This window comes from Silene latifolia, chromosome X (assembly GCF_048544455.1).
Source record: "Silene latifolia isolate original U9 population chromosome X, ASM4854445v1, whole genome shotgun sequence".
In the NCBI taxonomy this organism is placed as follows: domain Eukaryota; kingdom Viridiplantae; phylum Streptophyta; class Magnoliopsida; order Caryophyllales; family Caryophyllaceae; genus Silene; species Silene latifolia.
The window spans coordinates 109,356,828-109,374,417 of NC_133537.1; the positions used below are offsets into that span (position 1 = coordinate 109,356,828).

The 17,590-nt window shown below is 36.7% G+C and overlaps 1 long non-coding RNA gene and 1 other non-coding gene across 2 annotated transcripts; both read left to right on the plus strand.

Annotated features, from left to right (window-relative positions):
* The first annotated feature begins 566 nt into the window (after positions 1-566).
* LOC141624824 (small nucleolar RNA R71) lies at positions 567-673 on the plus strand. Its single transcript, XR_012534628.1, has one exon. It is a non-coding gene; the product is annotated as a small nucleolar RNA R71 (small nucleolar RNA).
* A 4,371-nt stretch (positions 674-5,044) lies between these two features.
* Positions 5,045-7,899, plus strand: LOC141621540 (uncharacterized). The gene is made up of 4 exons (XR_012532430.1): positions 5,045-5,398; positions 6,411-6,476; positions 6,585-6,650; positions 7,554-7,899. It is a non-coding gene; the product is annotated as an uncharacterized LOC141621540 (long non-coding RNA).
* The last annotated feature ends 9,691 nt before the right edge of the window (positions 7,900-17,590 follow it).

A 17,590-nucleotide genomic window follows, 5' to 3' on the forward strand; every position in this document is an offset into this window, starting at 1 on the left:
TTTGATTTTGGTTTCTCATTGGAGGTGGGGTGTATGTTGGTTGAGGGTTTTGAACATTTTGGCTTTTGTATGAGAGATTTGGATGGAATTTGGTGTTTTTATTGTAATAGTTGGAATGAGGGGTACCACTCTTGTATGTTTGAAAAGCATTCACTTGCTCACTTGTTCCCCTACATTCACTTTGGTCATGTCCCAAAGTTCCACAATTCTCACATATTCCACTTGGAATTGATGAAGATGACACCATGGCATTAACATGTTACTTTGGTGATTTTGAGACTTCTTCAAGTTTAGCCATAACCTTCTCAAACTTTAAATTAATGGTATCAATATGAGCACTAAGTTGAGCACCCAATTGAGTAATAGAGTCCACTTCATGCTTTCCTCCTCTAGTAGCCTTCCGAGGTCTACTATATTGTGAGTTATGGATCGCCATTTCCTCAATCTTGTTCCATGTTTGATTATCGTCAACTTCGGTGAACATACCATTTGATCCCATGTTAAGAATGTTTCGGGAGTCTTCATAAAAACCATTGCAAAATTGTTGTACCAAGAACCACTCGCTAAGTCCATGATGAGGACATGAGCGACAAGTTCGTTTGAATCGCTCCCAAGCTTCATACAAAGATTCTTCGTCCCTTTGTTTAAACCCCGTGATTTGGGCTCTTAGCATGTTAGTCTTTTCCGGAGGGTAGAACTTTTTGTAGAAAGCAAGAGTCAATTTCTTCCAAGAGTCAATACCAAGAGTAGCCTTATCAAGGCTCTTTAACCATTGTTTCACGGTACCAATCAAAGAAAAGGGAAATAAGACCCATCGAATTTGGTCTTGAGTCACTCCGGTCTGTGAAATCGCATCACAATAGTCACAAAAACTCTCCATATGAGAATGAGGGTCTTCACTAGGCATGCCCCCAAATTGACTTCTTTCGACTAATTGGATAAATGCGGATTTTGCAATGAAATTACCGGTCAAGTGTTATGGTGTGGGAGTACCATTGGCTAGGTTCTCCTCGGTTGGTACGGAATGTGATGAAAATTTAGGCATTGTGGGTTGATTTTGTGGTGGGTTTTGTGCTGGGTTCTCCTCTCCTTCTCTTGCAAAAGGGTTGATGAACTCAATATTGTTTGGTTGAATATCCACAATCTCACCAATACCTCTCAAAGTATTTCTAGCAAGTCTTCTATTGGTTGTCAAAGTTCTTTCAATTTCGTGATCAATGGGTAACAAGTTACCTTGTGATCTTCTAGACATGCAAAATATCAAACAACTTGAAAACAATTAGAACAACCCTTGAGTAGTTTTACTTCCCCAAGGCAAAGAAAGACACAACTAAGAACAATAAAAAAAAATCAAATCAAGTTAACACCGTCCCCGGCAACGGCGCCATATTTGGTCGGACTATCGTTTTTGGTTACTTGTCGTTAGGAGAACCTAGACCAAAACAATATTTATAGCTTCACAAACTACTCTACTATTAGTAAAGGGGTAAGTAGCGGTCGGATCCCAAGGGACGGGTATTGATGTAGGATTTTCGATTGCAAGTAGTGGTGTCTAAGGGTGTCACAATTTGGGTTGAGATAAGAAGATCGCTAAACTAAATAACAATGTAAATAAACAAGCAAGATGATTAAAATGAGATGTAAACAATTGATTAAAAGCACTAGGGTGTCATGGGTTCATAGGGAATTCATGGGAATTGATCATACAAACATATTCTCAAATTACAAGCAAGCAATTATTGTTGTGATAGGATCGAGTTGATTTATATCTTACAATCCTAGGAAGGTTTGGGTCCCGGAGCCGAATCGATTAGATTGTACAACACCTACAAGTCGACTTAATCCTCCCTACTCAACTATATGCATGGTCTAATGAGACTCGAGTTGGTTTATGTCTTACAAGTCTCATTGAAAAGGTAAGTGATGGGTAAAAAATGCAAGGATTCATAAGCTCGCATTTCATCAAACATAACATGTGCATAAGTTGAGATCACAACAAGCAAGCAAATAAATTATGTGAACATATTAGATTAAGCATGAATCATCTCCCATGTTGGTTTCCCCTAATTCCCCATTAACCCTAGCTAAGGAAGCTACTCACTCATTATCAAGTTTAACATGCTAACAAGGTTGTCAAACATATTAACAAAGCAACACATGATGAATGAATGGAAAATGATTAACAATAATTAAAACAAGGGTTAAGAGAATTATACCTAATGATGATTCCAAAATAATAAGCAAAGAATAATAGAAGTACTTGATGATTGATGGAAGGTTGTCAATCTCCCAATAATACCTAAATAATCTTCAATTACCCAAAATAAATGATGAACAATATAGAAATTAAGGAAATGAGATTTGTATTAATGCTAAAGTTGATTACAGGATTAAAATGAGATTAGGAAGAACATAAATAATATTAAGGATTGATGATAATCTAATTAGTACAATGGGGTATTTATAGTGAGTATTAGGTACATAAATTAGGGTTACTAAAGGTTTAAATGATGATTAAGACCCTTAAGAAAAGTTGAGGAAATGCTCCCCTCGAAGGAAGATGCTAGTCTTCTTTTTGCTAGTCTTTCAGAAATATGTGCATCCCGAGTGTAACTAAGAAGAGACGTGCTGTACTGGGCTGGAATCCGAGCGGCCAAGGGGTCGGGACGTGCGGATTGTGGTGGTGCAGGACCAGCAGGCAAGGTGATGGGACTCTCGGATTGTGGAGGTCTTGGACGAGCGTCCCGAGGCTGCGACGGGCGGATTGTAGTCCAGCAAACTTCTTCCTCTTTTCTTTTTTTCTTCTTCCAACAATCCTCAAGGATCTTGTCGGAGATGCAAGGGTCTTCTTCATCATTGCCCATCTACTGCATTATTTACATAGGCCTTCTAGTCTTGTCTTCACTTTGATGCTTGGTCATTAGATTCGATCAATTTAGCTCCAGTTTGCCATGAAAATACAAGGTTTGCACTCCTCTCCTACCAAGGAAACAAAACCTCAAAGAATATGCAAAACAAAGGACTAAAGATAGTAAATGAACCAATTATGCACTAAAAAGCATAGGAACGAGTCAAATTTGGAGACTAATTATGCTCAAATATTGGTCACATCACTGGGTCATTATGATCTGTATCGAATGAAAAAAATAGGTCAACAGGATTGTCCACCCTCTTCAGGGTTTATTATCTCAAGGCCACTCGAGGAGAGGTGACTGAAAATGCGTGGCCACGCTCGGATGAGATCTATTGTAGATTATCTGGTCAGACAGTCATTCTCCTGATCGAGGAAACAACTATATGATATGTTCACGTGCAAGAACGACCTGAAAGACATCTTGCATTCACTACAACCAACACCTTGCTTTCTCTACGCTTAAGGGTCGACGCTTGTATAAATGTCGAGCTTTTATTCTTCATTTCCAATGTAAAATTTTATTAACCGCCCAAAACAAATGAATTTTTTTCATTTTCCGCCCAAAACAAATTATAATGTAAAACTCCTCAACTCATATACTTCTTCTGCTCCGTAACTAGAAAACCCTAACATTTAACTCATTGACTACCTATCAACAGTATCGTTCTCTACACCTGGCTTTTCTACGATTCTCACTTCGTTGAATATTGATCGTTCATCCCTTCGACTTAAGGTACCTGTTTTTTTTTTTTGAAGGTCAAATTTATTGTTTTTTTTCCTTTATATGCGATTATTGTTTAAAATTGGGTAAACACCTAATTGTTTAATTCTAACTTGCATGGTTTTGGATTTCAACATTTAAATTGGCTTTTCGTTGGAATTTCTTCATCGATTTGGGACGGTGTAGAGATAAGTTGTGTGATTTTGCTTGAAAATTGACATCACTATTAAGGTAATTGGAAGATCTGCTCTATTTTAATTATTATTTTTGCCGTACTTTTGTTTTATGTTTGAATGTATTAATCAAACATTGGTTCATCCTAATCGTAAATATATTCGATAATATGGGTTAAAATATAATTGATGAATGTTTTTGTAAAGAGTTGCTCCAAAATGAGGGGTAATTTGAATTTTGCTCTATGATTTAGTCGTTTAACTATGTAAGTTGCTGTAAATACTTGAACACTCTTTACTCTAATTTGAATTTTGCTGTATGATTGGGGCATTTGCTTGAATTGTTTTGTGCAACTGTCTTTGGAGCCTACCATGAATTAGGCAACTATGTGTACGATGTCATCATTACTCATTTCCCATGTATACTATCTTTGAAGTATTATAATGCTGGTCGGTTTTAGTACATGTCATCACTATCATTGATTAGTATAAAAACCAGACTGCTATGCACTCTCATCAATTTGCATTTCAACATTATTCTATTTATATCACTATTAATCAAGATTATAAGGTCACTATTTTACTAGTTTATTGAAGTTCAAGACCCTTCTTCTAAACCTCTTGTTTATTTGTTCTCCTACTATATTTGAGATGGCCAATATTGTATAGAGCTTATTCACAGGAAACTTCATGTTTGGAAATGACTTATATCTGAACTGGTCTACATTAGAGCTTGCCATCTTATATTCTAGTCCCTCTGCTCCAATTAACTATTTACCTTTGATACTTTTCCGAGGGATATTTTTATCAAAGGTAAACAAATGATTGTTAGGGAGTGAATATTTTTTTTTATTATGACCACTGCCAACCTTGTCTCAAACTCAACCATTAACCTCTATATTTACTTAAAGAGTATTAGATTCGACCATCATGTCCATTACTCGACACTGTTAATCTTTTATTAAGCTGTAGGCTTTATAATGTATTTTACTGTAATATACTCTTTCCGTCTCAGTCAATTATTTACCTTCTATATTGATCGTGAGATTTTTTAATCAAAGGTAAACAAATGATTAGAATGGATAAAGTGAGTTAAGTAATATAACACGTGCTTTGTTGAAGATTAGTATATCAGATCATTTTCAACATTGAGTAATTGTGGTTTCTTGTTTGACTTTTTGCTGATTTGTGAACTCGTTGAATGCAGATTGTTCCACTGTCGACTACTTGAAGTGAGCATATTACATTATACTCCACTGAAATTAAATGGTGTCAACTTCCCTGATATTGAAATACTGCTCACCCTACTTTTATCTTGAAATTCAACCACAAATCCCTCAACTATCTCACTTGTACCACTAACAATTATCCTTCTTCTAACTCTTCTTACCTCAATTTCTTCTTCTTCTTCGCTCGGGTAAATTTTTGAGCTATTGTTTCTTATCATATAAATTTTCTTTTCTTCACTTATTTTCTTGTTAAATTTCTTGAACTTCCGGTTAGCTATCACCGTCTGCTTTCCGCCGAATATCACCCTTGTTTGTGCCAAAAAGACTCAAGATGATGATGACATTGTTTCCTCTACTTCAGGTTATTTCTTATCTTAGTTTATACTCTACTTCTACATACCTTAATTTCTTCCAATATTTACTCGTCCCATTCATTTGTTTACCTTTGATTAGAATACCCTCACAAAGAATAAAAGTTTCAAACAAATGATTTAGACATCACCACTCAAAGGCGGCTTCATTTGACTAACTTAATCAAATGGGAATAATATAATGGGGATGGACAGAGTGCATTAACAACATTACAGCGGTAACATGTTTTTGATGTCTGCTGCTTGATTATTTCAGTACTTAATCTTGCTATCGTTGAATGAAGTACGTGACATAGAATGAGTTCACTATAACCGTGTCATTTGAGTTTTTGTGTAATTTAGCTGCTGGGAGGAATTAAAACAGTATCTAGGAATACGTGATTTTCATACGGAGTAGTTAATAATGTCAGTCATAATTACTTATTGCGACTGATATTCTTGATATCTATCGAATCTATGACTGTTCCTGCCAAAATAGTATGTCGTAATCTTAATTTGAGCTACATTTTCTACCTTCTTTTTCAACTCTTTTTACTTTTCTACACTTTTTAAATGCTTCTTACTCATTGTGTCCATTTTGACAACTAATTTTGGGGATTTGGGTGTTGGTTATTGTTTTTATGTGTAAATACTTATTATCCTGACTCTATATTGGTGATGCCTCTTACACCTTTTCCAGATTGTCATTTATGTGAAAACAAGAGAAAAGTGCTAAATGTTTCGCCGGAATTGCTTGTGGAGAATTATATGCTACAAAACTCCCAGGCCTTGTCTATCATCTTCCATTTCTCCTTAACCCAATGAGACTTAGCTTTTAGCTAATTTTTATTGTTTGACATTGGTTGCATTAACTACTCCGTATTTTCATGCCACTGTTTACGAAGGTTGGGATGGGTAGGCGTTGTCACTAGTTTTACAAGGACATGTTCTTTCTGTTTGCCAAGTTTGAATACAATTGTGAAATAATCTTTAGAGCATAAGACTCATATTTCATAGACACAGGAAAGAAAAGAGAAGCTCGGTGAAAAGATAACAATGCTTCAACAACTTGCGTCTCTTTATGGCAAAGTATGATTCATGTTAATCTTGGTACTTTAGTTGTCTTCTTTTGCTTACTGTTTTCTGACTGTTCTTATCACTAGTACATCAATATCTCCGTGTGAAATTTTATCGCAGACTGATACGGCTTCTGTCCTATTAGAGGTGATGGAATACATCAGATTTCTACATGAGCAAGTACAGGTTAGATATACTTCTGTTTCCTGATAATAACTCTGGAAAAATTAGGTTCTAAGTTTTTTCCTGAACAATTGACAAAGAGTTAGCTTAAGAAGGTGTAGAAATGATTTTTATATGCAGTTGTGCACTTTGGTGCTATGATAAACTGAATGAATTTTGCTAAAATTAAAGGTTTACTAGCTTAGCTTATTCTGCCAGTAGTTTACTAGTAGAACTCTCTTCCCGTTTCCTAGTTGATGTAAAAAATCGTCTCCCAAGATGGTTTTTTCCATTTTGATGGAATGTTCTTGTTGATTTCAGATTGTGTTTAGTACAAACTGAAGGTATTGTCTCTGTCATTTTCCGGTCTAACTATCTCTAATTGGATGACTGATTTCATGTACTTCGAGTGTCATTATTTTCTTTTTGATTTTTAATATCTCAATTACTCTTTGCATCTCAATCATTTGCAATATGGTAAAAATTACATATTTTGTCCTCCTCTCTTGTATGTTATATGTTGTAGAAGAAACTAACCTTAGGGTGATAAAAGTATTTGTTATCTTTGAAGTAATATTTGTACCTAATTTAGAGCATCATGTAGTTTACTACTCAATATCTCATGGTGCTACTCCAAGGGGCAATCTACTATCTATTTCCAAGGCACACTAAAACCCATTATAGGTGTTGGTGCAGTGTAGACACAGAGTTGCTAGAGATTTTAGTACAATTTATATGTCATTTTAAAGTGTTTCTCGTGAATTTGATATATACTTCATTACTTTGTCTTCCTGGTTCGAAATTGTGAACGGGTCATGGTTATAAATAAATGATTGTTCACTTGCATTGTTGTGATTAGACGTATAGCTGATTAGCTAAAGTATTCATTTGTCTGGAGCAATAGTAATGTATTCATTTAACATGCAGCTATCAGTCTGAATCGGGTTTGGAAATTTTAACTATGGAGTAATGGAAGATTTCAAGTGAAGCACATTGGGTCTATTTTTGAGAAAATATGCCAGTTTTCTATTATTGTTACATAGTTGGATGGGGAAGTTCTTGGATTTTGGAGATCAGAAATGCAATATAAGAGCTTGAAGTAATTTAAACTTCTTTGTTTCCTGCCATATCATAGTGTAATGTGTATATTTCATGTGTTTTTCGGAAGAGTGTAGGTTAATAGTTTGATATATTGTAATCGAATTTATTACTCTTATAATTATTCATCTACTTTGTACCATGTACTCGACTATTTCTTTTATCAATAATAAAACTTGATGGGATATTTTTCATGGATCGTAACTATGTAATTTTGTATTATTTAGCTACTTTTAATTTGCTTGAATTAGTTAGGAGTAGTCGTAGTGAATTTTCCTAGTGGCAGGAAAAAGCGTCGAGAAATTTAAATTTCGACACCAAAAACTGTAGAGAAACCCTGATGCTAAATAGCGTCGATGCTCGTGACACAAAAAAGCGTTGACAAGGCTGACACTAAAAAGCGTCATAAATTCCTGACGCCCCAAAAAACACACTTTTAAAAGTGTCGGGAAAAAAAATGGCGACGCTTTTAAGCGTCGAGAAAAGCCTAAAAAGCGCCGAGAACGCAAGGGATTTTTTGTAGTGATTGAGTGGGAGATTTAACGGACAAGAGAATTGATAGCGCAAACTTGTGTCGGACAAGTGGGAGATTGTTGGAGTAGTGTCCTCCTCAATAGTGCGTCTACATAATAAATCTCATAAAAGGAACGCCAGGGAAATAATATTTTATTTGTCAACTGAATAACGTAAATCGGTAACGCTCGACTGACTAGAATTTGACGTTACTGTCGTATGATGGCGGTGATCAAGTGATCCCTCGAGGTCACACCTATAGGATGGAGCCCAAATGGAAATCTAATTATTTGGATAATTAGTTCCTTGAAATATATATTGACTAATGGTTAGTTAAGTGAGTTTTAAAGTATATTTATTATCATATTATGTGATAATTGAGTAATCAATATTATATCTTATTAATGTGATAAATGAGATAAAAATTTAGTAATTAATAGTTAACTGACTAAATTAGTATTATTTACTGATAAAGTATTAGTTTTAATACGATGAGTTTATTAAGTTTGAGGCGGAGGTAATTAGCTAATTAAATTTACAAGAGGTTGTAAAATTAGCTAATAGAGTTTTATGGGACACATTTTATATTGATACAATGGTCTAATTATACTTAAAAGTTGGGTGAATATTATTTGTTAATTTATATTATTTAAGTGTTGACTAATTAAATTAATATTTAATTATATAAGATAATTAAATATACGACTTCTAAGCATTTGTGGGACAAATGTTGGAAGTTAAAATGGATCCGATAATTACACATGTGCCGCCACTTTTGATGATGATAGTCATCACATGTGGTTTGGCAAGTCCCACTAACAAATGTTCTTCATTTGTTTACATTTCACCTTCTATATATACCCCCCCAACTTAATCATTTAAAGGTTAGAAAATAAGAAAAAAAATTAATCTAGTTTTATTAGCATAAGAACAATAGTTGTTCTTCATCTTCTCTTCTTATTTTGACACATATAACTCATCCAAAACTCACATAAATAATAAAACATCAATTATTATTATAGTAATAATAATTTGTAATATTATTTCAAGGTAATATTCTACTTTATATCTAGTTAATATACGTTTTATTTTGGGTGATATCTTGGGTACAACCAAGAGAAGGTTTCCTACCATGGAAACTAGAAGATGGAGGATCATCCATGATGTTTTTAGCTCAAGAACAGCACAAGGAAGGAGTCCTTGGGTTGTGCCAAATATTTCCAAATGCAATGTAACGAAAATTCCATCTTTTATCATTTAAGACCATCTTATAATTGCATGCATGTAACTAGATCATGCTTAAACTAAATTAACATGTAATTTAGTTACTAATTAGAGAGTCTAATTAGGGGTCTAGCACCTTCAGTCTGAACCAAGGACCTGTCGTCGGGAACATTTTAGAGCCTGTCGACTATCGGGGAGGGTCTTTTAAAGTCCATTAGACTACATAAGGAGGCTCGCCAGCCATAAGAAGGAACCATACCTGAGACACCCCTGGGTGAAACGTGACTGAAGGCGCTTCGTCAAAACACTTTTGTTCTGAAGATAACTTGGTGTCTAAAGGCATTAGGGGTTACAGAGCTTCTGAAGAAACTTCTTAACACTTCTGAAGGCTAACTCTGAAGGCTATCTCTAAAAAGAAGGTTGAAGGCTAACTCCATGAGGACGTAACTGGAAAAAACTGAACATAGCTTCTGAATATTACTGAAGGGGTTATCTGAAAGGATTATCTAAGGGTTGTCTGAAGGAGGAACATCTGAAGGATATCCTGAAAGTTGTCTGAAGGAGGAACATATGAAGGATATCCTTTGAAGGAATGATTGTAAAGGATTAAGGCAAATTTCTGAAAGATCTGAAGGATTAAGGCAAGTTTATGAAGGATCTGAAGGATTAAGGACTCTTCGAGAGTTGTTTCTTTCGAACTTCGTAGGAAACCATATGAGGGTTAGCAGGACGTTGGAAGAAACCGCTAGGGAATCTGCTCGCGCCGGTCTCAAGCGAACTCTGTTCCTGAGAAATACGCGGACTGTAAGCGGCAACGAACTCTCGTTGGGGACATATCGATGACTCCTATGGGGAAGAATCATATGTTGAGTCGACAACGGCACACCCATGGCACCGCTGAGGAGAAAATAATAGATCGACAACAACGCGTCCTTGGCATCGCTGAGGAAAAGTGTTTGATCGATAACAGCGCTTCCTTGGCACCGCTGAGGAGAAAATCTGCTCGGGTCATCGTAAGCGAAATTCCGATAAATAGGAGAAGCCCATGAACTGTATTTAGTGTTAATGAATTCTTGTAATTTTCTTGATTATCATGGAAGAAACCTTGAGCAATACTGTGAATACTTCTGGGGAATATCTTGACCGTCGCTGGGGGGAATGAAGACTTGAGCGAAGCCCCCAGTTGGAGCGAGCTATGCTTTTGATACTCACCTGCATGGTTACTAGGCACAGCAATACAATCTAATAGGCAAATAGCACACGCACATGAGGAAACGCAATTAGCACATGGACCTCAAATGAGGAAGGAAACATACAAGTTTTGAATACTCTTTCTTTATAAAATTGTTTGAAACTTGAAATAAAGATGAAATTTGTTGTTTGTAATGCGTTATGCATATCCAATGGGCTTTAGATACATGACTTAACACGACATCGATTCACTAGGACGTAAGATGATAGCCTGACACAACGCTGCCTTAGATTTGACGTGGCACAGGGATGAATTTGACAGACTTTGTTTAAGTATACGCAACCCCTAGCCAAGTGTGGGTGACAATGCATATCAGTTCCAAAGGTAGAAGAATTGCAAGAATGATGACGGCATATAAAGGCAAGGCATGAGCCATGGATCAATTGTCTACTTTGGACATCTTTTGCATCGTCTGCTGTAAAAGCGACTCCTCTTGAGGCACGATAACTTGGAGAATCGATCTAAGACCTTGCCATTGTCTGGACGAAGCACTAGTTTGACTTGAAATAAGAGAGGAACAAAGGAAGGGTGGCGCCTCGGAAGAAAAGCCCCCATGATAAGAAGATTACTCGGTAATTCGGTAAAAAGGGAGACTGGGCGACGAGAAGGAGCCCCCAGTAAAGTGGTGTTGGTTGGTTATGTTGAGGATGGTCATGAAATGGGGAGGGATGGTTGTAAAATGGGTGTTGATAATTGAGGTTGAAGGTTAATTATTAGGGTGGTTGTGTCCTTGAGGACTGCCTACGTATTCACGTGTAGTGAAACCAAACCAGATCGTAGTTTTAAGTGTGTGCCTAAGCTATCCTGTTAGGACCTTAAAGTGCATGGTCACAAGGTTATATTCCTTTGGTGACTCGAAGAATTGATTTGAGATAACTCTGTCTGATCATAGACCAAAGAGGTATAACTAAATTTGTAAAACTTTCCTTGTCGTGTGAGCACACCTAAAAGTGGACCCTAAGGATGATATGGGTATGTCCCGTTCTAGGTAGCAAAGTATTTGAAGACTCCGTGCCTGAGTCAAGGTAAAACTGGATTGGTTATTTGGAATGTGGAGCTCGGAAATAAGAGGCTTTGATGAACAAATCTCTGGAGCTTGATTTTGTGGAGTTAATGCTTTATGGGATTATGGCTTGTAATATGGCTTGGAAATGGAGTCTCAGGCTTGATGTAGCCTGAGCACATAAAGGTAGGTTAATTGATGTAGGTTCAAGTTGAAAGAAAAGTAGATCTATATACTAACATATTCATATATGTTTTAAGCTAATTTGTCATAAAATTAAATGGTGATCTTATGCATGCAAACAATAAACAATTTAAAGAAGAAATCATCATCTTACATTGTGATTTTCGGATCAATAGGGCACAAGAGAGTTCTCCTACTCTCTTGTTCTTGAGCTCTCCTTAAATGGATGAACAAAGAGGATACAAGTATAGTATCCCTCCCAAGGAATAATACCCAAGATATACCCTTAATAAAAATTAATATTATTAATACTAGAATAATATTAACTTAAATAAAAGACCCAAAATTATTTTTGGTCCTCTTGGATTTCGGTCAAGAGGAGGAAGAAGAAGGAAGAATTATTTTCTCTCTCTAAAATATTTTGAATGATAGAATGAATAAAATGAATCACACACTAATGCATGTAGTGAATGACCAATTTTTAAGCAAAAGACCCTTTGTTCTTTTTAAGGGGAAACCGGGTAGGAAGGTGGAGGAAGGCCAATGCATGAGCTTGGTGCTCTTCCACAAGAGGCACTAGGTATGCATGCCTAGTTATAGAAAAATAATCATATCTTCCACTAACTTAATTAACATTATATGAATTGTTAATCACACCCAATATTTCGGTCCATTTGAGGATAAAATGGATTTCATTTTATCTTTGTCAATTTGTCAATTTGTCACATGTCATGTAAAATTATTATGTATTTTTAACATTTTAAAAATCAACGTATTAATAAAAAATACGTCATATACAAAATTGACTTGGTAATTCACAATTACTTGTACCAAAATAATTTACCAATTATAAATTACAACATCTTGTATTTATAATAAATTATTCATTCAATTTCAATTGTTTCCTTAACCAATAATTTCATCCAAGTAATAAAACAGTTCGATTACTTAGACCGTATCTTATTTAATCAGATTATAATGAGATACGTAAATTTACTTCCAAAGATGTCCGTCAATTATTTTTAATTAACTCGTAACGTTATACGATTAATTAAATGATCAATTAAGAGTATTATTCTTTAGGTATGACCTAGGGGATCAACTGATCACCACCGTCGCACGACAGTAATGTCAAACTCTAGTCAGCCAATCATTACCGATATGTGTTGACCAGTTGACAGTAAAAATTACTTCCCAATTGTATTCTTTAAAATGAGACTTAAACATGTCATCATCATGATCAACAGTTGTGATCGCATTATTGTCGGAGGACACATATTCCAACAATCTCCCACTTGTCCTCGACAAGTGTGCATCACCAATTCTCTTGTCCTATTACTATCTCCCACTCAATGCAAGGTGTCTTTCAGGTCGTACTTGCAAGTGATCATATCGAGAGTGGTTTCCTCGATCTGGAAAATAACTGATTGACCGGATTTATCTATCATAGATACTTTCCGAGCGTGGCCACGCATTTCCAGTTCATTACTCCTCGAGTGGCTCTGAGATATTGTTATAACCTTGACTAGGGGTGGACAATTCCTATCGCACTCATTCCCTTCAACTAGCCACAGCCATCATAACCCAAAATATGCCCATTTGACCCCATTTACGAAGGTCGTAGTAACACAAATCAAAGTTAATCTAAAACTGTGCCATCTTAGGTGAATAGTCTTTAGTCAAAAGAATCGACTCATTAGAATACTATAGCAGCTCTTGCCACGACCAGGCTATATAAATTTGCCAGAACTCTATAAGCGGTCATAAGGCCCGACAAAATGTTCCTAACAGTCCGCCTATGTGATCGATTAGTCATTCTCATATGACTCTATGGTATTTGAACTTACCATCAATTGCATCACACTCTAGTCACTTCGAGACGTCACCTCATACAAGTGACTATGGGCAAATACAATGTTAATCCGCGTTCACTTTAACGGGGTTCAATTGTCTCCACAACCCGTTTGGATGTAATAATGTATAAAGAAAGATAAAAGACAAAAGCGATTGTGAACATGAACAAAACAACACTTTTATTTCATTTCAAAATCTAACAAAAACTCGGTACACGTTTAAGTACCATGGACGCAACATGTCCATCATGCTTGGCCTGCGATAAAGGCTTGGTGAGCGGATCGGCTATGTTGTCATCCGTCCCAACCTTACAAATCGCAATTTCCTTTTTCTCAATGAAATCTATAATTACATGATATTTTCTAAGTACATGTCTAGATCTATTACTAGACTTTGGCTCCTTAGCTTGGAAGATCGTCCCACTATTATCACAATAGAGAGTGATGGGATCATTGGTGGTAGGTACTACTCTTAGACCTTCCGTGAATTTCTTGATCCATACAACTTCCTTGGCAGCTTCTGATGCTGCAATGTACTCAGCCTCCGTTGTTGAATCCGCGGTCACAGCTTCCTTGAAGCTTCTCCAGCTAACGACACCACCATTGAGCATGAAAACGAAACCAGCTTGTGATTTCATGTCATCTCTATCTGTTTGAAAACTTGAGTCCGTGTATCCATTAACACGGAGTTCGGTGTCTCTCCAAACACTAAGATAGAATCTTTAGTCCTTCTCAAGTACTTAAGGATGTTCTTGACAGCAATCCAGTGACTCACACCTGGATTTCCTTGATATCTACTCGTCATGCTCAAGGCATACGAGACATCAGGGCGTGTGCATATCATGGCGTACATGATTGATCCAACAGCGGAAGCATAAGGGATCATCTTCATGCGTTCAACATCATGGGGTTCGGAGGGAGATTGAGTTTTGCTCAATATAGTCCCAGTTACCATAGGTACCAAACCCCTTTTAGATTTGTCCATGCTGAACCGTCGAAGAATTTTATCAACATAAGATTCTTGACTTAGTGCCAATATCCTCTTGGATCTATCTCTATGGATCCGGATACCTAATATGGGTTGTGCTTCTCCTAAATCCTTCATTTGGAAGTGGTTACCTAACCACTTCTTAACAGAAGACAACATTGGAATATCATTTCCAATGAGTAGTATGTCATCGACATACAAGATTAGGAACACAACATTGCTCCCACTAAATTTCATGTATAAACATGGTTCCTCAACACTTCGAGTGAAACCATTTTCCTTTATAACATGATTTAATCGATGATTCCAACTTCTAGATGCTTGCTTAAGACCATAAACGGATCTCTTAAGCTTGCACACTTTGTTAGGATTTTTAGAATCAACAAAACCTTCGGGTTGTATCATGTACACCTCCTCTTCTAAATGCCCATTTAGAAAAGCGGTTTTGACATCCATTTGCCATATTTCATAATCATGAAATGCGGCGATCGCTAACAAAATCCGTATGGATCTTAGCATGGCTACGGGGGCGAAGGTCTCATCATAATGTAGACCTTGGACTTGGGTAAATCCTTTTGCCACTAGCCTAGCTTTGTAGACATCATCATGTCCTTATATGCCATTCTTGACTTTGAATATCCATTTGAATTGAAGAGGTCTTGCCCCATTAGGCAAATCTACCAAGTCCCAAACTTGGTTTTCATGCATAGAATCCATTTCGGACTTCATGGCTTCAAGCCATAAGGTGGAATTTGGACTAGAGATTGCAGTCTTGTAGGTGGCGGGCTCGTCACTTTCTATAAGCAATACATCGAGTGTTCCATCTTCTTCGATAAGTCCCACATATCGATCGGGATGGCGTATAACTCGGACCGTTCTTCTAAGTGGAGGAGGGACAACCGCGTTAGATGACAAAGGAACATCTTCTTGCATCTCTATCTCGGTTTGTGGCTCTTAAACTTCATCAAGTTCAAAATTTCTCCCACTCTGTCTCTTAGAAATAAACCGATTTTCAAAGAAGACAGCCTCGCAAGACACAAACACTTTGTTTTCTTAAGGTTTGTAGAAGTAGTAACCTCGTGAGGTTAAGGGGTAACCTACAAAGATGCATTTTTCGGATCTTGGGGCAAGCTTGTTGTCGTTCTTTATCTTGACGTAAGCATCACATCCCCAAATTTTTATGTAGGATATATTAGGAACTCTTCCCGTCCACATCTCATATGGAGTCTTTTCGGTGGCTTTAGTGGGAGAATTGTTCAAAGATCTTATTGCGGTTTGAATCGCAAATCCCCAAAACGAGTTTGGTAACTCGGTTTGACTCATCATGGATCGAACCATATCAATTAGGGTTCGATTTCTCCTTTCGGCAAGACCATTGAGTTGTGGTGTTCCCGGTGGAGTAAGTTGTGATATAATACCACGACCTTTCAAGTGTGAATCAAATTCAAGGCTAAGGTATTCTCCACCACGATCGGATCGTAGTGCCTAAATTCTTTTGTTCAATTGGTTCTCTACTTCGTTTTGAAATTCCTTGAATTTCTCAAATGCTTCACTCTTATGCTTCATTAAATAGATATACCCATATCTACTCAAGTCATCGGTGAAGGTTATAAAGTAGTCATAATTACCACGAGCGGTGATACTCATTGGTCCACATACATCGGTGTGTATGAGTCCCAATAGTTCACTAGCTCGTGTCCCTTTACCACTAAAAGGATTACGAGTCATTTTGCCAAGTAGGCAATATTCGCATGTACCATATGATTGAAAATCAAATGGTGTAATCACATTAGTCGAAATTAATCTTTTGATGCGATTCTCGTTTATGTGACCTAATCGACAATGCCAAATGAACGCTTCACTTGGGTCACTTGATTTGAGTTTCTTTGATTTAATGTTATAGATATAATTAGTTGGATTTGAGGTCTCTAAAATGTAAATGCCATTGATAGAGGAAGCTTGGCCTATAACCAAGTCGTTCCTTGAAATAGTACAACGATTGTTCTTAATGACAAAACAAAAACCGTCTATGTCTAGCATAGCGATTGAAATAATGTTTTTAGAGAGTGTAGGCACATAAAAACAATTATGTAACTACAACTCAAATCCATTAGGCAAAGCTAAAACATAAGTTCCTTTGGACTCGGCCGCTACTCGAGCTCCATTTCCAAGGCGTAGATCCACATCTCCCTTGCTAAGCCTCTCCACATCTCTTAAACCCTGTTAATGATTACAAAGGTGAGAACCACAACCGGTATCTAGTACCCATGTCGTAGTGGAAGTATAATTTATATCAATAACATAAATTTCCTTAGGAATTTTACCTTTTGGAGTGATGATTCCTTCCCTTATATTTCGCAAATATACGGGACAATTCCTAAGCCAATGTCCCATGCCATAGCAATAATGGCATTCATCATTAACTTGCTGGAAGTTTTTGATTTTCATTCCCTTCTTGAACTTTTTGCCCTTTGAAGCAAGAACTTGATTGCTTGAGCTCCCACTAGTTTTGGCATCTTTATCTTCCAGAGACAAAGACCCTATAGATTGTATGAGGTAGTCTTCCTGAGACGGGCTCACACGAGATCTAGTAGTAGTAGGTGGTTTAGAAGAAGTGATGAAGTTAAGGTTTCCATCCGAACCTATCCCAAAATGAAGTTCTCTAGTAGTGTCGAAATCATTGTTGGAGCAAACGTCGTCAAAAACATTGTCGTAAGACTCAATAGTTATCGGTGCGGTAGCATTTGATGGATTCATTGTAATGAACTACAAATATGGAGGAAAAGGAAATATTAACATTTGTCTTTTAATATCATACTTGTGAATAATTAACAAGATATGAGCATTTAT